General features: G+C 33.9%; 2 long non-coding RNA genes across 2 annotated transcripts; one reads left to right on the top strand and one right to left on the bottom strand.

Moving 5' to 3' along the window:
- Positions 1-794: 794 nt before the first annotated feature.
- Positions 795-2536, bottom strand: LOC133204159 (uncharacterized). The gene is made up of 3 exons (XR_009723563.1): positions 2480-2536; positions 2108-2255; positions 795-1824 (listed from the first exon to the last, which is right to left on the bottom strand). It is a non-coding gene; the product is annotated as an uncharacterized LOC133204159 (long non-coding RNA).
- A 973-nt stretch (positions 2537-3509) lies between these two features.
- On the top strand, positions 3510-4419 carry LOC133204161 (uncharacterized). The gene is made up of 3 exons (XR_009723565.1): positions 3510-3678; positions 4013-4118; positions 4266-4419. It is a non-coding gene; the product is annotated as an uncharacterized LOC133204161 (long non-coding RNA).
- Positions 4420-13984: the final 9565 nt, after the last annotated feature.

The raw sequence follows: 13984 nt of genomic DNA, 5'->3' as shown, positions 1-13984 counted from the left end.
ATAAAATGACAAAGAATAAAATAAAAAAGGTTAAAATACAATACAATATTATTCATCCTTTATGGTGCATGTACATGTGTCAAAACTTCACAGTTTAAATGGAACTAAAAATGCCTTACTCAGTTATTACTCAAGATCACTGATGAGAAACTACGCAACATAAATATGGCAAAGTACTAGTATTTCCAATTTAAACTATTAAAGGCTATCTAATGAGTATTTATGTACAGGTTAATAATGTTGACATCTTGTAAGCATAATGGTGTAATTTACATATTCACAAAATAAAGAAACAAAATTGCTTTAACATCTATTAGAATATAGCTTCAGAGGTAGTTTTGCAAGATGCATAAGTAAATGCATGTGTCCAGCTTCACGCAGTGAGCCGGTATGAGCTTGACTTTATATTTTGGATTAAATGTTATATGTGCATTGTGTCTGTGGTAGGAGATTATGTTTGCATTGTGTCCATCTTCACACGCCTTGGAAAATATGTAACTGGTTGTGGTAGATGCTTGAGTGCTTGCCTATGTGTCCAGCTTCACACATTTTCATGTATGTGCTCGACTTCACACGCCTTGGAAAATATGTAACTGGTGTTGTGGCACATGTTGTATGTTTGCATATGTGTCCAGCTTCACACATTTTCATGTATGTGCTCGACTTCACACGCCTTGGAAAATATGTAATTGGTTGTGGTGGATGCTTGTGTGTTTGCATATGTGTCCAGCTTCACACATTTTCATGTATGTGCTCGACTTCACACGCCTTGGAAAATATGTAACTGTGTTGTGGTACATGTTGTATGTTTGCATATGTGTCCAGCTTCACACATTTTCATGTATGTGCTCGACTTCACACGCCTTGGAAAATATGTAATTGGTTGTGGTAGATGCTTGTATGTTTGCATATGTGTCCAGCTTCACACATTTTCATGTATGTGCTCGACTTCACACGCCTTGGAAAATATGTAATTGGTTGTGGTAGATGCTTGTGTGTTTGCATATGTGTCCAGCTTCACACATTTTCATGTATGTGCTCGACTTCACACGCCGTGGAAAATATGTAATTGGTTGTGGTAGATGCTTGTATGTTTGCATATGTGTCCAGCTTCACACATTTTCATGTATGTGCTCGACTTCACACGCCTTGGAAAATATGTAATTGGTTGTGGTAGATGCTTGTGTGTTTGCATATGTGTCCAGCTTCACACATTTTCATGTATGTGCTCGACTTCACACGCCTTGGAAAATATGTAATTGGTTGTGGTGGTTGCTTGTGTGTTTGCATATGTGTCCAGCTTCACACATTTTCATGTATGTGCTCGACTTCACACGCCTTGGAAAATATGTAACTGGTGTTGTGGTAGATGTTGTGTGTGCTCGACTTCACATGCCCTGGAAAATATGTAACATTGGTTGTGGTTAATGCTGGAGTGTATGCATATGTGTCTTGCTTCACACAGAGAGAAAAGTTTTGTGTGCTCTTTTCTACAAGATAATGATTATTTAAATATACTCCGAATACATCCTCTAAAGAAATGGATAATCATAATGAGTTACATACTAAGTTCCTCTGTGCACAATATACACAATTTTACTGAAATTAAACTTGTGCAAAAACTCTCTTGCTGAATAACTTTCATTATTATAAATGCTTGAATGTTCGTCTATAAATTTTCAGATATTTTCTAGTCAGTGTGTATATTCTTGATCACGATGGCATCCATATTTGATTCCCCTCTCTGTCATCTTTTCTTGGTCACCAGTTAATTCAACAGTAGGATGGATACTCAGATCTCTCGGGTGTTGGACAAAAGGAGTGCTAATAATAAACATAATCTTCGAAATTAGAGATAATAATATCCATTTCTTTTCCAGCTTTGCATAAATTAGTTATCTTTTTAAATTAAAGCACATCTGCAATATCCCTGAAAACTTGCCAAGATACTTAATATGTTTGTAGCATGCTTTAACTACTTTAATTTTATTTTTGGAATTTTAGAATAATAGAAAAGCAAGTTCATATATAAAAATGAAATGTAAAAGATCTTAATAATGAAGATTCATTTACACAATGTGAAAACACATTGAAGTCAATTCCTCACCTGACTTGCTCGTAATTTATCTTCATAATGGAGTTGATTCTGTGATGATCACTTTCAATCATTTAAAAAAACTTCTTTATCTCAAACTATCTGAAGGTCATCCATCTTCCCAACTGCCACTCACCCAAAGTGTACCGAAACTTCTGACCTGTATAATATCCAAATTCAAGATTAAAATAAAAAAAAATCTCTTTACAATATTGGTCTCTTTAAAAAATGTGAGAAAATAATTTTAAATACTTTTCTAAAGATGGAATAATGTGGTGAGTACCTAACAATGTTTAAAAATATTTTGATCTCTGTACAGTGATAACATGTGAAAAAGTCACGTTTCTTGTAATTGAAAAAAACTTCCATTCTTAAGGACATTACCCAACATAGAAATAATGTACATTTGTCTCTGGCACAACCAATCCACAAGAGACCTTTCCACACTTCGCACCATGCATTAGCTCTCCACTCTTTGTTTCTACAAAAGATAAATTATGAAAAGGTAATTTTTTGACTGTTAAATCAGATTAATTATTTTCCAACCAGTGATGAATAGAATATTTGATTTCCTTAATAATCAGGGACATATTATTCATGTTTATCTCAAATGAACAAAGTTTGATCCCCCCCCCCCCATCTCCACTACAAAAGGAAATAAACTGACTCAGAAACTCTTAATTCAGTGAGGTAAAGGAAATAATGGCATCAGACAAGGAAAGATTATTAATCATTTTTTCAGTTGAGATGAGATTATATCTTTTAAACATTTTTGAGGTTAATATATTTTTAACACCCCCCCCCCCCGCATCAAACAAAAAAAAGTCGCCCCTTTATTTAGCTGTCCTAAATCTATATAAAAAAAAAATTAATGATTTTTTTCATTTTAATTTATTATATCTTGACACTATACACAGTGGTAGTAGATGCAATAAATTAAGAGGTGACCCCTCCCCCCCCCCCCCCCCCAGATGTTACGTCTGAAATGTTAAACGACTGTTGTTCAATATCTTGAAAGACAGAAAACAGTTATACACAACAATTAAGCACATTTTCATTACCTTGCAGTCAGTGTCGAGTGACACACGTAAACAACATCCCGCAATTTCTTTGTTTATTCTTGGCGGAATTTTGTGGCCTTGTAGACTGGTTCCCATACATTGCAAGTGCCCTGAATAAGTCATACGCTTATTGGTTTTGTTTATAAGAGGTAATATCAGTAATATGTCCCGTTCATTTGACAAACTTTACTTTAAAATACTGAAATATATATTATCATATTATACCGATGTTTTCCACCTCAGTATTGTGTAATCCTCTTCATTCAAGTCTTCTCGAATACAAAACGAACGATTTAGTTTTAACAGTAACCCAAATATGGCACTGTGTATTCGGTTGAATAGCCAATCATTTCAAATCAAGTTGAGCGGGTCTCATCGAATTTTCTGGTATTTTTGACGAAAATATGCAACCAGTGATCAGTTGATTTAATACCTTTTCATCTACCGGTAGATTTAAGGAGGTTATTGCTTGGAAAACTGCTCGAGCTCCCGGGCTGGCAATTGGCATGCACTGCAGTGCAGGTTTGTTTACGTTTTCCATCTGTTTTCAGCATACATTGTGGAACATGGAAACTGACGAAAGTCAGGAAAAACTACGCTAAATATGTATTTTAGATAAGTAACTTGATAAATTGGGGATAATGTTCCATTTTTTTCTGTAAAGGATCATGGGTTAAACAAGACAAAGAAAAAACAATTCTAGGTCACAGTTTTAGGATGTTTATCTGTTTACATTAATGCTAGAAAAAAAAAATAGAAGCCAGGGTAGGGGCAATGTTCTTAATAGAGGGCAAGTTAGGTTATATTTTATAGATATTATTTTGTATTCTAAACCATGTCCATTTTTCAAAAACAGGTTCTAGTGAAATCAATTATGCAGTTTCTTGAAGGAAAAAAGTCATGGATGACAACAATGTATGATTTACCAGACCAAGGGATACCAATGTTTTTTGACGGTACTTGTACGTATTAGTTTTAAAAAAATCAATAAATGGTATCATTAAAATGTTACTTAAACAATTATTTACATTATCAATTGCTTGACTTGTTCGGGAGTCAGTATAATTATACATTTCTGTTTTCAAAAAATGTGTTACTACTTTTTCCAGGCTCCACCTACTCAGCTTACTGTGAGAGAGTTAACACCTTATTGACAGATCTTTCAAGAAGAAGAAACACTTGAGAAGGGTTCAATAGTTTAATTTTATAGATGGCAAGTATTGCTTAGACCTAAAGTATTCTTTAATTGTGAAGAAAACAAACATAAGGGTGTTTGGCAATTCATAATTATTAACTGTGATTGCATTGTGTATTTTTAAAATCATTCTTTGGTATGCTTCAAACTCCAAAGTATTTATGAAAACATTGACTATATTTATCCAGATGTATGAAATGTTTATCAAAGTATGAATTCCATTTTAGCATGTTATCTTCAAAATGAGGGACCTGTCAACTTTTACAATTCCAAGATCAGGAAATAATTCATGAGCAGCAACATGCTACTTGGAGAAAGGTACATATATCCTAAACCATAACTAGAGTATCATACTATAGCTCGATAAGCAGCAACTATTGGTCCTTTTGTTACCTGATTACTAAGAAGGAAAATGGAGTTTATTATATGTGTTCAGTAATTATCCATAGATACTGATGCCAGTACTTTTTCACAAATTATCTTGCAAGTAAGACAAACATTTTCCAATTCTGCAAAAGTATCTTAGCTACAGAAGGTCACAAGAAATCTTATACATGTATTACTCCTACATTAGTATATTTTGTAAATAATCCTTTCAAAAGAAATATTAGGTAATGATAAACAAAGAAATTACAGAGTTATTAAATTTTAATCTTAGGGGTAAGATAAAGGCTAGTGGCCCAGTCCATTTATATTATAAAATAAGTTAACAACAACATGTTCATCTGTTTGTATCTGTCTTATTTAATAAGATTAGCATCGTTTTTTTGGTAAAAATAAAGGCTGACATTAATGGTTCAAAATATTTTCTTTTTGAGGTTAAAGGTCATGTATGAAATTTTTATTTATTAATATGGTTGCATCTTGTTTCAATTTTCATTAGTCATGATACTGTGAATACTGATATCACAGTTTATTTGAATTTATAACACATATGCCTATGAAAACATTCATATTCATGTCACTCATAATATATATATATATATATTTTTCTTTGAAGGAAAACAATAGAAGACTGCCTGCATGAGAATAAAAGTTTTGGACTCTGAAAAGGAAGGTGTGACACAATATATATCTGGACAGTTGTTGATTTCCACAGAAATGCATGTTCAGTAACAAGAAAGCAGAGCACAGTTTCATGTCAATTCAAATCTTTAAATTCAAGGATGAACAATTGGTTCTTTATACGAAACAAAATGACATGTTTGAAAAGGATTTTGGTGAAATGTACTCTGTCCTGGATACTTATTTATGTGTATTGGATTTGCAGGATAGACTATGAACAACAGATACTGTCAAGAAATTTGATGTTTTTGATTATATGTTTGTATAAAAATGTTTGGTATAGTAATAAAGAAAGTTTAAGTCAATCTGTTGTTACTTTGTATATTAAGTATGATGTCCAGACTTCTTTTGCAGTTTCAATTTGGAAGGAAAAGCTTATTTATTATATGCACAAGCTTTATTCAGAAGAATGGAAAAAGTAATTATTAACTTTTGTGGCTATTAAAGATGGTATTTAATTAAATTTAAGATTTGTAATTATCAGCTTTAATGAACCCCAAATACTGTGTTTAATGTTTGTAAATATTAACTTTACTTTTTTGTAAAGTCAAGAAAAAGTGGGACATTACATCATATTTAAGTGCATGTAAAGTTAATGTAAAGGTTACCTTTTCCAACTTTGACTTCTTTCAGAAAAGCCAATTAAAGGCATTGTAAATAATAAATTTACATTATCTTTACTTGTTTTGTAAAGCCAAATTTTCATGCAGTGAATGTTTCTTTGATTGGAGGTGTGCCGAACACCAATTGAGTTGGCCCCCTCTGAACAAATGTATGATTAAATAATTTGCTTGGAGCCAGTATTAAATGCCAAATATAAGAGATGGATATTTACAAACGACAAAATTACAGTTGTTTTTTATGTAGTCTGGGGTTAACCAGATCTTTGATATCTTTGTATCATCAACTTATTTGTCAAAAGCCTGTCTCGTGCCTGAAATTATTCATATCACAGGAAGATACAAGACTTTTCAGCTAAAACTGAAAGGCAGCTTTCAGTGACTTTACAGTGGCCATTCAGTCACTGAATGGCAGGTACATTTCAGTGACCTTTTAGTTACTTTTCAGCCACTATTCATGTACCTTTCAGTCCCATTCAGCGGACACGTTTCTACGGATTATCTTTCAGTGACCTTTCCGTCGTCTTTCAGTCGCCCTTCAGTGACCTTCCCGTTGTCTTTCAGTGACCTTTCCGTCATCTTTCAGTGACCTTTCACTCGTAATTCAACGACCTTTTCATCGGCTTTTCAATAGTTTATCAGTAATTATTTCTTCACAATTTTTAAATAAAATTATTCACATCTTAAATGTGTTTTTGTTTCTTTTTATGATAAAATTCATAATCGTAGTACTTATAATGGTTAAATGTTCAATGTCTTCAAATTGTTTATTTAAGTTACATGTGTATTTGTTGAATGACGTTATCGGTCGAAGTTTTTAATCCAAGTAACAGATACGGCATAAAAAATTTAAAATGTTTTATTTTTGTTATTATTTCCATGTTTCTATTCATTTTCTGGAGTTTAATTACGTATCTATATATACCAATATTAAGAAAACTTGCGTTCTAAAGTTGATGTGTCATCTCGCGTTCGATTAGGAACATGTAGATTTTAATGTGACACATATTTTCATTTAAAAATTTCTAGCGCAAGTCTGTCTTGATATGATATATAGCTATAAATGGTATTATTACAACATAAGTAAGTATGCAACCTGGGCAACCCTGTGCTCTTGAATTTTATAGTCAAAGTATTCTCCTATCACTCAATTCATGAACCGTAATTCAAAATTCAATGAAAAAGCTAAAAATGCAAAATCTTCATTATTTGCTGATACATGAATTAACAATTTAATTAACAACAGAAAAATTAAACTAAATTTATGTAATACATGTACCTTCCCAATCCAAAAAAGATTAGGAATTATCGAAGCATTTTCCTTTCCTTTTTTTTCTTGTTTTTGTTTTTGTTTTTGTCTTTGTTTTGTGTGTGTGTGTGTGTGTGTGTGTGTGTGTGTGTGTGTTTGTTTTGTTTTAGATAAACTGTTTATCTCTATATCTATTAAATATAGAAATACGAAATGGATTTGTCAGATTCTGCGGTTTATTTTGAGACCATTTGGGATATATCAATTTGATATAGGAATAAAAATGACTATTGCTCATTGATTAAATGTCGAATTGAAACGCATAGGAAGAGTTTTATTAATCTTCTCATGCAGACAGCTATGAACAAAATTCCCTTCAAAAGAATGCAAAAACAGATCGGCTAAAAAGGAGCTGATAAAGAAGCGCATTTGTGCCTATGCGAATTCTAGCAGATTGGTTGAAGAAGTGGAAGGACATTTTCAATGAGGCACTCTGTCTCTGAATTGTACAGAGTACCTGTGTATAGAATCAGATTGTTTTTAGCAAAGTATTTTTAGTTGAACAATCACAGTATATGAATACTTCAGAATTCCATTATTATTAAATAAGATTTTGTTTATGATGTAGAAATGTTTGAAGGAAAGGTTAAATCAAAAGTTAAAAAGATATATGTTTTATGCTACTTATTTTGGAACTTTTTCAAATTCAAACTTTGAAGTTCATAAAAAACCAAATTTGATTTTAAACACTTCTTCTTAAACATGCTGAAGCACAGGTGCTTTTGAAGTTTCTCAATCACATCAGTTAAAATTGTTGGAGAACTAAAGATGGGTATTTCGTAAAACATTTACTAGTTCTTTGTTATGTATCTCTGTTTATAATGATTTTCTTTTAATTGCATTTATCACCATATTGTGATAAATGCTTTTAATACCAGTGCAAGAGCGATAACTCGAGCGTTCTTGGCAGTGGTTAAACATTATTGAGACCATGAGTTTTAAATAGAGGACGCAATATAATCAAGCACCTTATGACCCCGATTTTCATAGTCTACCGAAAAAGCTAGAAGGGCAGACATGTTGCAAAATTTCATCTCTAGTCTGCACACTTTGGAAGGAAAATGTTTTGACCCACCGTTCAGCAAAATTATTTCCATTTTTGTGCATTATTCTGTTCCAAGGATACGGTTTATAGACACTGTAAGTAATTTATGCGAACAATAACATGATGCCCCTAATTATAAAGGCTTGAATTTATAATCGTTGCACTTTGTGGTATCTGTGACTGTACATCATGCGCTGATGCTGTGGATAGAATGACATTGAAAGTCCTTATTCTGGGGCATTCATTCATACGCAGATTTGAGAACTTTGTTTGTATCAACTAGTTCTGACCATCGGGTGACGCCGAATTTAAATCTTAATTCAGAGGAGCTACAGATTTTCTATTTAGGTTATGGGGGAGCGTCACTGGCTCAAATTCGTGCGCAAGGCACTCGTTACGTAAGATACTTGCATCCAGATGTTGTTTTGTTACAAGCTGTATCAAACGATTTGTGTCGGAGAAACACATCAGTGGAAGACATTTTTCATGAACTTGCGGACTTTGTAATTTAACTCCGTGATGTGGAAGATGTGAAAAAAGCAGTGGTGCTTCAGACATTACATAGAATTCCCCCGACAAGACGTATCAGGTTTCATGTGGACACAGAGTGCAAGAGAGTTGATGAATTAAATAGACGCATGTCCTATTACTTGCAGAATGTAGAGGGAGCAGCATTCTTTCGCCTATCTGGTTTATCATAGGATGGTATTTCTGGCGGATGGGGTCCATTTGAATAATCAGGGAAATAAGGAATATTATAATAATTTGAGAGCTGTTATTGTTTCCTTGATAAAGTCTATCAATAATGGTGGGTACATGTTTGTGCAGCATTTATATTTAGTCTAACGATACATTGTTCAATTTTCATCTGTTTATTTTCAAAATCCACATATGCAGTGGTGATTTAATGCAATCTAATATAATGATGCATATAGCCATATAAATATTATATCATTTAATTTATACATTTATGACACCCCCGTAAAGTTGGGGTTGTTTAATTGGATCCTGTGTATTATTTATTAACAGCTTATTTAAGACTAACCATAAATTTTAGTTTTAGCAGGATTTTACACCCTTATATGGTCGGGGTTTAGTTTTAGCAGGATCTTGCACTCCTATATGGTCGGGTTTGAATTATAGCAGGTTTTGCACTCTTTTATGGTCGGGGTTTACTCAAGCAATATCCTGCACCCCTATATGGTCGGGGTTGAATTTTAGCAGGACCCTGCACCCCTATATGGTCGGGGTTTACTTAAGCAATATCCTGCACTCCTATATGGTCGGGGTTTAATCTAGCAGGATTTTGCATATGTATGGTCGAAGTTTACTTAAACAGTATCCTGCACCCCTATATGGTCGGGGTTTAATTTTAGCAGGATTTTTCACCCCTATATGGTCGGGGCTGAAGTCAAACAAGATGTTGCACCCCTATATGGTCGGGGTTGAATTCAGACAAGATGTTGTACCCCTATATGGTCGGGGTTTTATTTCAAAGGATTTATTCCCCTAAATATTGGGTTTGTTTAACTGAATATATTGCATAAAATGAATAAGATACATATATTCCAATAGTGTTGAGATTTCTAGAGGTTTCTTATCTATAGAATTGTCAATGATATAGATATTTTTGGAATTCTACATATATAATCACCTCGCATTTATAGAGCAGAATTTAAAATATAAACAGAAATGATATAATTTTAGACACAGTTATAATACACTCCACTGTCATTTATTCTTATCCGGTGAAGTATCATAATTGCAAATAAATGTAGCTGTAAGGTTAGCTAGAATTATATTACCAATATGGATTGGGCATTAAATAATTTAGAATTTAGAAATATCCAATGATATTAAACTTCATGGAGTGTATATTTAATTAAGAAATTCTATTGGTGCCTTCATTGGCCTTTAAGAGCTCTGAAATATTTTTATTGATAATGTTATTACATAGTGTATATTACATAGATGATTTTTTATTTTTACAGGAAAATTGGGAGACACTATTTGTAAACATATGCTAGATATTTTGCACTAGGTTTGTGTTGAACGTGGAATATCTAATGACAAGACAACTCTCATCAGGTTTGACTCTAAGGGATAGAATGGAGACAGTTATATCTATGCTTATGTTTTACCGCAAGATACATTGACTGAGCTATGTAACAATCCCAGGATAGGTGTCTAGAATGCTAAACACAAATTAAGTAAAAATAACTAAATATAAAGTAGATGAAGTTATGTAGCTGATTTTCGTAATCGAATATCCACCTCCCAGCCAAGAGGGATAACTCTTTAAAAAAAAAAACAAAAAAAAAAAAAAAAAAAAAAAAAAAAAAAACTCAAATTAAGCTTGAAATTCAATCTTTTCGTGCAACAATTTTTATTCACGCAACTCAAGTTCTTCGTAGTCTAGAAACTGGGAAAAGTTGACATTTGTGTCCCATAAAAGTATTTAAAAATCTTTAGATAAATAGAATTCCTTCAAGCTTGCTTTGTTAACCATGATATGAAATTTGAAGTGATATTTGATGTCTTCCAACGATAGCACATGCTTTTTACACTACAGGTATGTGTTATATAATGATTAAAAAAAAAAAAAATATAAGAAAAATGCCATTATGATATGAGTATTAATAACATGCAATTTTTTCCAAATTCCGGGATACCTATAAATGTTTATTCAGGTACCTTTGGCTAACAACAGGATATTATTACATACTGACAAGCAATCGGTCGTGCAAATAGTCAATTCTGCTAAAGTCAGACTATTAGTTAGAAACTTGTAATTAACATCACTTATTTCACTATTATATTTAAGCAGAGTTCATTAGTTAGTTATTATATCAAATTAAATTGCAGATTCTATTTTACATTGACAGTAGCTTCATTTTTGGGCTTTGGGTCCTCGTGCATCTCAGGTCAATATTGGAAACGATAAGTTTCAATAATTGATTCACACCTTTTCAACAATGTCACATTGGCATCATTAAGCTAGATGGATGAACAAATCATTAACAATAGAGTCTGAACTTGGTACACCTAGCCATGGCCAATTTTTGGTACATTTCAATGGTAATCCCCTAACGACTAACGTGTTATTAGTTATCAAACCCTAATTGCAATACTATTCATTTCTGTAGCATAAACAAATACTGTTTTAGATCACACTCTTTTCAGCAGCAGTATTATAGGGCATTCCTGAACAAACTATTAAACAATTGGGCGGGTGGAATCCATAACTATACATGCCTCAAACATTGGTGTGAGATTTGTATAATTAGAATATTATAGCTCAATTTCAATTTTGGCTTAAACGTATTATACATCTATCCATATAAAAATTTTAGTTTTTGTAGATTGTGTGTAGTCTGGGATATGGCATTCATAGGATACTGAGCTACCCAAAGTGACATCATTGGTCCTTGAGGAAAAAGCCCTCGATTTGATTTTTTAAAAAAAATGGGTTTGGAGTCAGGGAAATTAGATTGAAGGAATTTGACTCTTTGATTTAAAATAAATTAAATGCAATTGGGTGGTACATTAAGGTTTCAAGGACCGGGCACCTCGCCTGGATCATTATTGTTTCATAGTATGGAATGTTCCTGCTTATGCTGCAAGTTATTAGTCCGAAGTATGTCAATTATTTGGTCCGATATAAGTTTAATCCAAGATGAGTCTTGATTTATTAAATGGAAAATCTAACAAGTGTCTATTATACATGAACACTTATAAAATTTGAAATTTAAAGGTCAGGTGGGTGAAATGGAATGAATTAAAAATTAACATGTATACACCAAACACGTTAGTGGCGGGTGAACTTGTATAGACAAGTTCATTTGGCGGAATTCGGGGATTACCACGAATGAGGAATTCTCTCATGTCTGGCTCAAAACTCTGGGTAATCTATCCTCAGTACTGGGGAGGATTAATTTGGGGTTACCTCAGCGGTACCTGAGGGACCAGCTTGATCTTTGTGGGTACCAAAGGCAAGTTTGGGGGCCTACCCCTGGGGGTATTATCCCCATGTTGTTGTTGTATTCCAGGGGAGGCAGGTATAGAGTTAGGGCCCGAGTCAGAACTTGAATTCATTCATTTGATGTGGCACTCACTCTTGTTGGTACCAAGAGGTCTGTTCCCACCACAGTCACCTGTGGGGGCGCTATCGCGCCAAGGATCTAGGGAGGTCATCCCGGTAGGCAGGTAGTGATTCCCTGGGTTCCGCCGGGGTATTTACATCTATGTATAAATAGATTGTGACAAATAGTCGCCACAAAATGTAATCATTGTTTCACAATAAATGTGTAAAATTAATATTTGTTACTATTCATTGCATCTGGGATTAATTGCATTTATCACCATATTGTGATAAATGCTTTTAATACCAGTGCAAGAGCGATAACTCGAGCGTTCTTGGCAGTGGTTAAACATTATTGAGACCATGAGTTTTAAATAGAGGACGCAATATAATCAAGCACCTTATGACCCCGATTTTCATAGTCTACCGAAAAAGCTAGAAGGGCAGACATGTTGCAAAATTTCACCCACCCACCCTTCCCTAAAATATGTGTACAGATTTTTGCTGCTTTCTCTTCTGTAATTTCAGTGACAGAAGCCTATTCTTACATGGAAAGAGATGTGTGTGTGGAACAACCTAGCGGTTGTATCATTAGCAAAGAAAGGATGTGGTCATTATGTATATGGTGGGACCATTTGGTGTCAATTGGACATTTTCTGTTGAAATCAATGTAAATGATTCAATCCTGAGTTTTATTGGACATTTCTGTGGTGTGATACATAATCAGTACGTCAGTGAAATTGGTGATCATTGATGATTATGTGTTTACGTACAGTGTTACTGTACAGTGTTACTTTTAATAAGTATTGTAAGCAAGTATAGCTTGTAAATATATATTGAGAATTTTCTTGCTTTGGGATTATGGTAAAGTTTCTTAAGTCACAATCTGGGATGGGGGCGGCGGAATTCGGGGATTACCACGAATGAGGAATTCTCTCATGTCTGGCTCAAAACTCTGGGTAATCTATCCTCAGTACTGGGGAGGATTAATTTGGGGTTACCTCAGCGGTACCTGAGGGACCAGCTTGATCTTTGTGGGTACCAAAGGCAAGTTTGGGGGCCTACCCCTGGGGGTATTATCCCCATGTTGTTGTTGTATTCCAGGGGAGGCAGGTATAGAGTTAGGGCCCGAGTCAGAACTTGAATTCATTCATTTGATGTGGCACTCACTCTTGTTGGTACCAAGAGGTCTGTTCCCACCACAGTCACCTGTGGGGGCGCTATCGCGCCAAGGATCTAGGGAGGTCATCCCGGTAGGCAGGTAGTGATTCCCTGGGTTCCGCCGGGGTATTTACATCTATGTATAAATAGATTGTGACAAATAGTCGCCACAAAATGTAATCATTGTTTCACAATAAATGTGTAAAATTAATATTTGTTACTATTCATTGCATCTGGGATTAAAGTAAATAATCCAGAATATATACTTTCTTACGCTTCATTTAATAGATAACAAATATGTCGATATAATTTAAAATTGAAATATATTTTTTTTAATTGCCTCTTACAGTCA

This window comes from Saccostrea echinata, unplaced genomic scaffold (assembly GCF_033153115.1).
Source record: "Saccostrea echinata isolate AGI-Se365-2 ecotype Australia unplaced genomic scaffold, CSIRO_AGI_Sech_v1 ptg000052l, whole genome shotgun sequence".
Lineage (NCBI taxonomy): Eukaryota > Metazoa > Mollusca > Bivalvia > Ostreida > Ostreidae > Saccostrea > Saccostrea echinata.
This window is presented reverse-complemented; position numbering and strand designations above follow the sequence as displayed.